This window comes from Sciurus carolinensis, chromosome 12, assembly GCF_902686445.1.
Source record: "Sciurus carolinensis chromosome 12, mSciCar1.2, whole genome shotgun sequence".
Taxonomy (NCBI): Eukaryota; Metazoa; Chordata; class Mammalia; order Rodentia; family Sciuridae; genus Sciurus; species Sciurus carolinensis.
The window spans coordinates 98,407,152-98,420,034 of NC_062224.1; the positions used below are offsets into that span (position 1 = coordinate 98,407,152).

At 33.1% G+C, this 12,883-nt stretch overlaps 1 non-coding gene across 1 annotated transcript; it reads left to right on the top strand.

The window, feature by feature from the left end:
* Window positions 1-9,705: 9,705 nt before the first annotated feature.
* Window positions 9,706-9,810, top strand: LOC124962551 (U6 spliceosomal RNA). Its single transcript, XR_007104553.1, has one exon. It is a non-coding gene; the product is annotated as a U6 spliceosomal RNA (small nuclear RNA).
* The last annotated feature ends 3,073 nt before the right edge of the window (window positions 9,811-12,883 follow it).

The window sequence follows — 12,883 nt, forward strand, 5'->3', positions numbered from 1 at the left end:
GTGGCCAGGGACAAAAGAAGCCTTGAATTTGGGCATGGGTGGTGCATACTTATAATCCCAGAGGCTCTGGAGGTTGGAGGAAGAGGATTGCAAGTTCAAAGCTAGCCTCAGTCACTTAGTGAGGCCCTAAGCAACTTAGTGAGACCCTGTCTCAAAATAAAAGATCTGCTTCTAAGGGAACGAGAAACAGAGCCCAGATTGTCCTTGGCAGTTCTCCCTAACTCAAGATGCTATATTCCCTAAGATGAACAAGAACAAGTCTTGGGCTGCTCAGGCAGTTCCACCCTGTCTCACCACACTGCATTCCTAGCACAGTCTATAGTTATTGAGAAATATAAACAAGAAAGGGAGGAAAACAGAATTGGTCCAAAAACACCTGGAGAATTGTTCTGAGGTGATTTGTTCTAGCAGTTAGTGCATGACAGACAAAGGTTTCTATGTAGTCCTTTGGGGCTAAATATTTCCCAAAGAAAAGACTCAAAGCACTTATATAATATTCACCTGCTACCAGGAATCTTTAAACAAATATCAAGTTTACAGAGTTTATGAGAAGTAGATTTGAAGTTAATCTGATATGGTAAATTGAAATATGTTACCAACATAATACATGAATCAAAAAGTAAAATCTAAAAGAAATGTATTACAATAAGAACATATTGAGTTAGAAGATTTTTAAATGATATACATGTGTGTGTTTGCATGCAAATAAATATCAATATATTTTCATGCTCTAAACTTATACTTTTATACTTTACTAGAATTATGTTCAAATATAAGATATGTACATATGTTGTAGCTTGCTTTTTGATTATTATTTATTGAAATTGCATCAGTATCTTTCATGAGAACTCATTTTTCAGTAGTTTTTCTGTATTTTCTTGTCTGCTATTTATTACTATTCACCATACATTTTTACCTTTGTAATTTTACATTGTATTAAACGTTGATAAAATGCTCGAATGCTATACTTATTGTTTCCTATTGTATTGCATTATTCAAAATACCACATTTACATAAATAAAAGAACTTGGCACCAAAAATGTATGTTATGACCACTTTCAGTAAAATATAACGTATTTTGCTTTCTTTTCATGTTGTCAAATTTTGCTTGTAAATTGGTGTATAATATAGAACTATTTTATGTTTTCACAATAAATGACTTGTTTCCAGGACACTAACTCAATTCCATTTTTCTTGTCTATTTGTAATATAAATTGAAATTATCTTTGATACCACAAATATACCAAAACTGATGCCAGTATAGAATAAAAGGAAAACAAAATAAGAATGATTCTTTTCAAACTTTTTGGGTGCAGACATATATTTAGTCTGTATTAAAATTGCTCTTTCCATAGTTTTTCTTTTTTTGAATTTTTTTTTGCTCAGACTTTTAAAATTGTAAACATAGTGAATTTTATATAAATATCTACTTTGTTGGTAAATTTCTCATAATGAATATTGGCAAAACTTCTTCCTCCAAGTTTATGAGCTGCATACCAAATTAGGATCATCAGTCTTGAAATTGTCCTGATGATATAATTCAACTCAAGAATTAATGGCCTATAAGTGGGGAATTCTAAGATTGTAGAATTAGCAGTTATATAACACATCCGGAATCAAAGTTAATCTATAATAAGCATGCAGTCATTACTGTCACATTTTTAACTTCCTATAAGGAGTAAGAAAATGTGGCTTATTGTCTGTGTAACATGACGTGATTATGAATCCACATAGTGTATTTTTTCTACTTAGAAAAGTCATAGTAAAAATGATACTATTAATTCATTATATCATTTTTGAAAGACATATTATGAAATGCACATGTTTTTAAATCAAATACTAAAAATAGCCTTATTGTTTCAGGTAGAATTTTTAAAACTGTGAATTCTGAAAATATTGCAAATATTTTTAAATTGATCATTATAAATAGCCTTGTTGTTTTAGGCAAAATTTTTAAAATGTAAATTCTGTAGGCTAAGATTGTTACCTCTTTCATTTCTATATACTTTAGCCAATGTCTAATACTCAAACACAGGTGGACAATGAATGTTTGTGGAATGCACTGGTGAATGAATGAGAAAGACTTGTGATCTTTGAGAAAATGGGATTCAAGTAAGGCTCAAACATGATTAAACTAAATCCCAACAAAGTTTGAAATAGTGATTGTTTGGTTTTAATTAACAAAGCAAATATCTATTTAAAGTTAGTATATGAGAATTCTGAAAACAAGAAAATTTCTCATTTTACTAATGAAAGATATCCCCAAACAGACTTTTGGTCAATTTGACTGATTGAATATACTTAGAAAATATTTTCATTTTTCATAGTTGTAATCACAGATTTTAAAAGCTCAACTCATTCTTTAATAATCAACATAGATAAATCAGGATACTGAATTATTAAAACATCACTCACCTTATTTTGCATTTGAGCGTTTTAAGATTTTTCTAAAGTTGCTTATATGTACATAAAGTCAAAATGCATATGAATAACTAATTCAAAAATATCTCTTGATAATATTCAAAAACTATTATTTATTTAATTGAACTAAAATATAACATTGGTACAGAATCTTCAGATTAATTGAACAAAAAGAAACTTTTTCTTTTATGGCTGTATTTTTTTAATCTTATATTATCTCCAAATATTTTCTATTCCTGTGAAAACAAAGTTTACTTGCCAACTCATTATATGTCTAAAATTCTTTTATATAAAATTGTGGCTTATCAGTCAGGATCGTAGGAGGTATAAATGGGTAGAATATAATATCATAAACTGTTAATCAGCTATGTGCACATCAAAGAAGACCAAATGGGAATATGCAGTGAATATGTAGTTGTAGGAAGGAGCTGCCACTCAGCACTAGAAAGTAATGAGTCCAAAATTATTAAACCTGTCCAATGGAAAGGAGGGACCCTCCAGAGCTGAGATCCAGGTCACTGAAGAGAGGAAGACGTGTTTGCCACATGGACCTCTGAGGGATGTGATGAACTGGTTCTGGTAGGTTGATCAAACTGCAAGTCAGAACCAACTGCCTCTACTATAATTAACAGTTCCTGGCAGGACAAGCAACCCCTGCTGTGTTATGGTGATGCTGACTGGAGCAGGAAGCAAAGCAAAAGGCACTGTGTCTGTTCCTCTCTAGCATCCCCTGCTGCTGTAGAGCTCTCAACTGGTGTCTCCTAAAAGGAAGCCACCCCACAAAAGCCTGTAAGAAGATGAGTCTGAAGGACAGCAACAGTGGCTTAATAAACAGTAGGAATGGGCAACAAATGCTGATTTGTAATGCATGTTGGATTCCAGGAGTTTATTATCAAATATAAAGTAAGATGAAAAGTGAAAATTTAAGCAATACTAAAATTGTAGTTTGAATTACCTGGAAAGATGAGTCAGAGATAGAATTCAGTGTGCAAAATGATAAACAATACTATTCAGATCCAAACTGTAAAACTGACTAGAAGAAAGTAAGAAAGGACTGAGAGAAATCAATTTAAGACATACTTTCAGAAACTCCACAGGAAGCTTTGGTATTGAAATGGTCCTTTCTATTGTCTCAAATTCAGTCTTAATGGTAAGCTCTTTAAACACTCTCATCAGTCATTGAATGAGTTTTCTCCTAAGGAAAAAGTCGCGACCTACTTGTCTTTTCAGCTGAGGCAGTCTATAAGGGGCCAAATATTTCTGCATGTTGGCTGCTTCCTACAACAGTCCCAACAATTGAGATAATGCTCTTTCATTAAAGTATCTGACTGGCCCATTGCAATATCTATCCAAGACAGAACAGCTATGAAAAGACAGTGACAACACAAAATTCTTTGAATGTTAAAGAGAAATTGAATGACATGCATTGTTTGTGGAGATGTAAAATGGTATAGGTCCAATGGATAACAGTTTGACAATTATTTTGGGGGGGTCATACCGGGGATTGAATCTAGGGTGGCTAAATTGCTGAGGCCCTTCCCCAGAACTTTTTAGGGTTTAAGTTGCTTAGGGTCTCACTAAATTGCTAAGGCTACCTTTGAATTTGCAATCCTCCTGCCTCAGCCTCCCAAGCTGTTGGTATTACAGGCCTGTATCACCACACCTGGTTGCCAGTTCTCAACAATTTATTCAAAATAAATCTAAATGTGCCATTATCACTTTACCTAGAAATCCACTTTTGAACATGCATACTAGAGATATAAAAACATTTATTCAAACAAAACCTGTACAAGAACTTGTAGCATCTTTATTTAAAAAAGATGAAAGCTAGAATCTAATCAGAAATATTTCAAATGGTGAATGGGTCAGCAAACTGTAGTGCATTTACCACATGGATAACTTCTCAGCAAAAAAGAAGAAATGAGCCATTATTACCCATGACCACTGGATGACTTATGCTGATTGAAGATAAAAAAACAACCTTATTTCTATTTATAGTAATTTTTGGAATGAATGTAGTTTAGAAATGGAGGATAGTTTAGTGTTACCAATTATTGGGGACCAAGGAAAAAGAAAGTTTTGGGAGGTGGGCATGGTTATAAAATAGCAATGCCCAGTTCATTGTGATGTTGGATCTGTTCAGTATCTTGACCATCATGAGGTAAATAAACCTATGTAGGTGAAAAATTGTATAGGACTTGCTATATACACATGTAAACACACAAAAAATCATCCTGAAGAAGTTTGACTATGATTGACAGATTACAACAGTCTCAATATCTTGGTTGAGATATTAAACTGTAGATTTGTCCAAGGGAAAGCTGAAAAAATAAACAAGAGATCTCTTTGTACTATTTCTTATAACTGCATTTGAATCTACACATTTTAAATAAAATTTTAATTAATATATTATAATATAGTGATAAGGATTAAAATGCTTATGTTTAGACCTGAGACAAAGTGATTCAACGTAATCAGGTTTAGGGGATAAAGAGAACATTAGAACTTATGTATTATTAGGTCATTATCTTTATAAGTAGAAATGAAACAAGAATTCACAGTACATACTTAACTATTGCTATTGGTATATGCCACTGTAAAGACAGAGTTACTCATTTAGTTCTTTGAAGAGGTCATGAACTCTTCTTGGAAGACTGATCCATCTTTTCCTTATCAATGCATTTGTCTTTAGAATTCAACAATGTTTCTTTCATGTGGTTCCTTATCAGGAAGTGTTTGTTGTCCACACATGTTATTTAATTAATGAGTTAATTGATAGAGAAGAGTATGTATGCAAGTCATTGTTTCATGAACTGATTTTGTATACCTAGGAAAGTTAATAGAATCAGAATAAATAGAAACAGTTATTTGGAGATTAATAAAAAAAAATTAAAAACTAATATGAATTAAAATTCTAGAGGATTTTGATTGATAAAATAAGGGTTTTCATTGGAGATTTTGGAAAGAAGTGACTATACATATCTTCAGATATATATGCACAGAAAAATTTAACTAAGTATGCTTAAACTTGCTTCTCCTTGATTTCAGATCTAAATTTATAGCAACACCCTATACACAATTGTCTTCGACTCTGTAGGCATTTTTGAATCTTCCTTCTTTTTTTTTTTTTTTTTACCAAATATATCAGATTAATCTACAATTTCTTTCAATATCACCTCCAAATTATTTCTTTGTCTCTATCCCTAGTCTCACTGTTCTATTTCCAGTTCTCATTATCTCACAACTAAACTAGAGCAACTGTCTTTAGATGGGCATCATTTCCTCAGCTTAAGGCCCATTCCTTCTATTGCAAACAGAATTTGATTTAAAAAAAATTGACAAAGGTATACTATTGTTCATACAGCTTCAATGGCATCTATTTTCAAATATGTGCATATTAGTATGGAATGCTTTACTGGATGTGTGATGGGTGTTATTCTTTAGGATCAATCTCAGAAATGAAACCACATTACCTTCCTTTCAAAATTAATTCTTTCCTTCAAAAGTCCTTCTGTTTACACATTCCTCCCACAGAGCAAGGAACACAATTTCAATTTATAAAATATTCCTACTTTCTATACTGATTTTTTAAATCCTTGAAAGTAGGGACCAGGTCTAATCCAGCACCTGCAAGAAGGTCTGTTTCTGAGTTAATCAAATTAAATTGAAATACTTTATTCTTTCAGTAGTTCTTATGAAGGCACTAACAATTACTCGTCATGTATCACTAAATGGAAGAGCCTAAATTAATAAAATAGTTAAAAAAACAAAACATTGCTTTCATTCAATGTTCATTTTAGTGGGAGAAACAACTAATAATAATAAGCATATAGTGATGTACCAGAAACTGAAAAGTGGTGTGAAGAAATAACATTTTTAAATGAATAAAACTCATGGATGATATCAGATGTTAAATCATTTTCTATAAAAGGCAAATTGATATGTGGATATGTATGGATTTGTGCTTGGAATGTGTTTCTAATATTATGAAAGATGCAAACATCACAGATTTTGAGCCCACCTATAGATTTTGAGAGAGATATTTCAACTGGGTTTAAGAATTTCATTGATAAAACATTAGAGTGTAGCAGAATAAACCACTAGTTCCTAAATGTCCTTTCTCCAGTTCTTGAATATATCTTTTCAGCTTAGAAAACACTACAGAAATGGTGATCAAGTTTTCCTAAGAATTTTTGCCTTATGTTACACTTTTGCACTATGTGAAATTAAAATTAAAATTTTAAAAATTAGAATGGCCTAAAAATTTAGAGATCATGAAAACAAGTTTTTCAAGATATCAAGAATTAAGGAAAAGAGCTGGACACTGAAATAGGAAGATCACAAGTTTGAGACGAGCCTTAGCAATTTAGTGAGACTCTCAGCAACTTAGTGAGACCCTGTCTCAAAATAAAAAATAATGAAAAAATAGGCTGAGTATATCACTCAATGGTAAATGCCCCTGGGTTAAATCTCCATTATAAAAAAAAAAAAAAAAAGATTAAGGAAAAGAGATTATTTAGTTCTTATTCAAACTTCATATCGAATGTTATTTGCTTCATTTTTAGTTGAAACAGAATATTAAATTATTATTGTGGGAATAAATAATAATTGTTGGTCCTTTTTAATCTTTTAGGCCATTCATGCTACATAACTGGCTATATTTTAAGTCCATGTGTAACTTTTTATGAAACATGAATGTCGTATAAAAACTTTTAAACTGATTTTCCCATTTGATCGTATGTATCTATCTCTATCTTAATTTATCATAAAGCATTTGACACTTATATAAAAGCATATTTAGAAATGCTTCAAAATTTGAAACTTTTTGAGCACCTACTTTCTGCCAACTGTGGAAAATTTCCACGCCTAACCATAAATGATGAGTGACAGTCAAAATGCACGTCCCCAACAGTTTACTAAGCATCCCTAAAAGAAAGAAAAACCCCTCAGTACCTGTCGGGTATGATATACTTTTTCTACACATGCCCAGATTCCCCCAAGCTCGCGCCCCCACCACAGGTAACATGAGAGGTGTGTAGGCAAATACCAACAGCAGGTTCCCAGTGATGACCAACATGGAACCAAGATGGACATTCATTACTCAGTGTGTTGTTTATTTTTACATTGTGTTGTAGAGATACTGTTGAAAACATCAAAAAAGGTCTGTAAATACCCCAACAATGATAAAAAAAGAAAAAGGAAAGAAAAGCATGTACATTTATTAATAGCACAGAAAATCAAGCCATTTAAGAATTGGACAGTGGTGTAAATGTGAAACATCTTCAAAAGACCAACATAAATAAAGTGAAGAAAGAGAAGTATAAACCACTCAAGTTCTGTGCTAAGAATAATGAACAAAAGTTAATGATTAAAAAAAATAGAAGAAATACTTCACAGAGTTAGGAAGGCCTCAGCTACGTGTTGAAATGGGTATCTCTCAGCATCTCCAACAACACTTGCCTCTGAGTGGCATGCTGATCATGAAATAAGCAAAGATCTCTCACAATGAGTTGAAAATTGAAGGGAAATGTGAACATTTCACAGGCTTGTTGCAAAATTTTAAGAAAAGATATGGTATTGATACTTAAAGCCTTTTGGTGAGGAAGCCTTGGCTGATCATGACGAGGTGTAGAAACTCATTGATGAGATTGCCAGGGTCATTGCAGATAAAACTCTGACACCAGCACAAATGCAAACTTCTGATGTAACATCACTGTTTGAGTGTGATGTCCCCCAAAAGACATTAGCTACAGCAGGTCAGATGACCCTTCAAGAATTAAGGATGCCAAAGACAGAATCACTGTGTGAGATGTGCCAATGCAGCCAGCATGCGTAAGTGTCGTCTCGCCATGAGAAGCAAAAGCTCATTCCTTGATGTTTTAAAGGCGTGGGGTCCTTACCAGTTCATCATCATGCTAACAAAGGGTCAGATCACCAGAAGCACCTTTAATGACTGGTTTTACAAACATTTTGTACCAGTGGCTCCTGCTCATGGCATGAATCTGAACTATATGATGGTGACAAGATTTTGCTATTCCTTAACTACTGTTCTGCCAATGTTCCAGCTGAAATTCTAATAAAATAAGGTTATGCCATGTACTTCCTCCATATGTGACTTCATTAATTCAGTAATGTGACCAGACTATCTAGAGCCATGAAGACTAAATATGAAAACACTTTCTTGGATAGCTAACCAGCAGTAGTGAGCAAAGACGTGGAGGTAGATTGTTTTCAAATTAAGCTTAGCACAAAGGATGCTGTGTATGCTGTTGACAGCACCTAAACTACAGTGACTGAACATACAGTGTAAATGACTGGTGACAATGATCAGCGATGATGTAGAAGGTGGTGACTTTGAAGCATTCTGGATGTCGAATTCAGGTCAGTCAGTGAGCTGGAAAAGTGGATATAAAAGTTTTTAACATCAGTAATGAGAATCCAGATGCTCATTCATTAATCAATGGTGAAATAGCCAAAATGGTTCTGAATCAAGATAACCGTAACAGGGATCATGAGGGAGGAGGTATTAATACTGCAGAAAACATGCCTATAGACAGCAGGGTCAAAATTCAAAATGGACTTATCAAAGGACTAGAGATGTGTTCATTCAAAACAGAACAAGAAATGTGGTAGTGTAGAAACTCTTAAGAGAGACATCCAAGCCAAAGAACAGTGCTAATGAAACTGGTAACTCCATAGGGTACATTTAAAAAGCCATTCAGCAGAATCCCTCCTTATCCTTAGGGGAAATACCTCCTGGTCCCGCAACTACTTCTGAAGTTGCTTCTCTCTTGAAGACAACAGTAAAAGGCAGTGAACAGTGGCCTTTTAGTCAAAAATAAATAAATAAATGAATACAAGCTTTGTAATTGGACTGAAAGCTGCCATTCTTTGTGGTTGCTTTTTTTAAAAACAATTTTTTGATTTTTTTACAGACTGCATTTTGATTCATTGTACACAAATGGGGTACATCATTTCATTTCTATGGTTGTACATGATGTAGATTCATATCATTCATGTAATCATACATGTACATAGGATAGTGATGTCTGTCTCACTCCACCATTTTTTATACCTCTTTCCCTCTCATTTCCCTCTACATAATCTAAAGTTCATCCATTCTTCTCTCACACAATACCTTTAGGCTATTTTATAAGTTGTGCATGAAGCATTAGTGAATTTCATGTATAGACCTGGGTGTCATCCTCAAGATATCACATTGTGTGTTTATACAGATATTCCAAAATCCGCTCCCCAGGAAAAGAGAATCCAAAATCTTGCACTCATTTCAGCAGCACGTAATACACTACAATTGGAATAATACAGACATAAAAAGCATGTCCTCTTCACAAGGATGCCCTACAAATTTGTGAAACATTCCATTTTTTTGTATAAAAATATAGTGAATCCAATTAATTTGTACAATTAATATGGGTTAATAACTACAGTTTGACGGCCCAAAATTTGAAATACTTCTGGTTTTAAGCATTTCAAAAAAAGAATATTCAACCTGAACTACTGAGCTAGGTTAATGGTTCTCCCCTGCAATTTTATTTTTATGTAATTTTTTTAATGTAATTTTTATGTAATATAGGTACTTGATACTGAAAACTCAAAATTTCCCCGGGGGGATTTAAACTAAAAAGAGTTCCTTGTTTTATCTTTCTCTTTTTAAAGGAAAACTCATCATTAGCTTTTGGAAATTTCTGGTTTTTTCCCCTACTAGTATTAAAGTCCTTACTGTAGGAAATATGTTCATACTACTATTATTTGATTTATTATTTTGCAGTCTTATAACTACCAGGAAATTCATCTCACTTATACTTCTCTACTCTTCAGATTTTATTAGTTATGACATGTAGTTGTTGTAAAAATTTAATGCATTTTGTGATTTTAGAATATCTAAGGAATGCTGGAATGAATAACAGGAGCTACTAATTTTTGGTGTGTCTCAGTTATCTAATTCCAAAAATATATTGTTCAATACAATCAATATTTAGAGGCTTAACAACAATCATTTGTTATAGCCATAAAACCAAAGATCAACGGACTAATATTAGCTCAACTTGGAAGGACAGTTTTATGGTCTCTGGAAGACTGAGTTGCATATATGAGATGGTCTTGACTTGGCTGGCTCAGTTTTTTCTACTATTTTTTCATCTTTCAGAAGGCTTGAGTGAGCACACCTTCACAATGGGGCAGAGTATAAGAGTGAGAGAAGTGTGCAAATCCTCTTGAGAACTAGTTTGGGAATGGACACTACATCTATAACATTGTATTGATCAAAACCAAATTGAAGACCACCTACACAGAAAGAACATATATTCTCCGTCTCTTGATTGGAGGAGACATAGCTCATTTAACTAAAGTCCTGGATACAAAAAGACATGGAAAATTAGGGTCATTTTTTTCCCAATCAATTGACCACAAAATATTTTGAGAAATAATCCATATTTATAAATACCTTATTATCTTACCAAAGTTCAAAAAAAGAATAATTTGAGAGTGCATTTATTCATTTTTAAGAAACAAATCTAAGATAAATTAATTTTTACTAATTAAGACACACAATTGAATTGTCCCATAGGAAATCAGATTACACTTTTCAAAAATTAAATATAAAAGGTATATGCATACTAATATAGACACCAATAATACATGTGTTTAGGAATAAAGATTTATCCCACATACCTTTTGAGAGGCACAGAATTTAAAAAATGAAATGATGTTTAAAACTAAATGTAGGAGCAACAGGAGAGGGTTCATTGAATTCCAATTCAATATTCTACTATTTCTGTTCTCATAACATGCTATTTACAGAGATTTACAAAATATAATGGCTGTGATTAGCTATCTATATGCATAATTCATAAGGACCAGTTGCAAACATTTCTGATGCATGAAGAAAATCTATTTTCCTTTGCAGTTTTTCAAAGACTTTTCTGAAAGGATTTTTTAATTTTGTTTGGTTGATCCTTAAAAAGAACCAAATTTTGTATTTATATGTCATTAACCATATGCAGTACCTATTGAATTAATTTATTCCCTTAAATATACTATAGGTTATGAAAACCATTGATCCACTTACAACTATTAGTTTTTCAAAAGTGTGTGAAATGCATCAAAGGGCCAATGATAAGGAAAGAAAATCAGCCATTAGCCTTCTGATCCACATATTGTAATTTAAAGTGGTTGATAATGTTTGTGACTATTCATTATTAGAAACAATTTACCAAAATTAGTCCAATTAGTGTATATCAGACTTTGACATTTTTCCTTAGGATGTTTATATGAGATGAAATTTCTGTAGCCTTTGCATTTTATCTCTTGAATGATTATAATGTTATAGATTTTTGAAAAGCAGTATAATTAAGATAAATCTACTTGAGTTATTTAATCATCATCTTACACCTTAAAACAGTCAAATGAGAGTTTTCACTTTTAACAGAAAGCACATTTTTGCTACAACCTGAAAGTATGTTTTGGGAGAGGCAGAGATGGGTGGATTGCTGGAGACTGGAGCCAGTTACTCCTACATGCTAAGCATGCTCTGTACCACTGAGCTATGCCCTCAATCTGGAAAAGTATTTTCTATTATTGGTAATAAGAAAATATAAGGTAAGTGGGATCTCCTATGGCAATGGTTTCAGGGACAGGCTGAAAGAACATAGATGTGAGGCACACTTTAAATAATTAACTCTGTTTTTGTCAACTTTTGCATTGTTTTGTCCAAAATATCTGATAAGAAAAACTGAAAGGAGGAAAAGTGTATTTAGGCTCATGATTTCAGAGGTTCATTCCATGGTTTGACTGACCATAACTCTGGGCCTAGGTGAGGCAGAACTTGGTAGAAGGGTATGGCAGAGGAAAGTTCCTCAGGATATGACAACCAGGAAGCAGAGAGAGAGAGAGAGAGAGAGATCCACTCGCCAGGGACAAAATATAAACCCAAAGGCATGCTGGTAGTGACCAACTTCCTTTAGTCCCTGCTACCTACTGGCAGGTACCTTCCATATCAGTGGAAGATTAGGTTACAGCTCTCATAATTTAATCATTTCACCTCTGAACACTTGAAGGAAACCTAGTATGTAAACCATAACACTCTGTGACACATTAAAAAGAAATTGGTAGGAAAGAGCTAAAGGTTATTTTTGAAGTAGGGAATTAGAGGTGAAGAGTTAGGAGTCAAGAAGAGCAAAATCTACTTCACTTCCACATTTTATTCACACATACCTCTATACTACCAGTGAATAGACATCAGTCTTGATTGATTTGAGTTTGATAATCTATTATGACTTTTTTTTTTAAATACACAGACATTGTAATGTTATCTGAAAGAGAAAAAAATGAATCATCCTTTGAATATGCTTGTACGGATGTCGTGTAAACTGTAAACAGGGAGAGTCTCTTTGAACATGAAGTCTATGATTATTCAAATTAAGTATATAATTTCAACTTATTT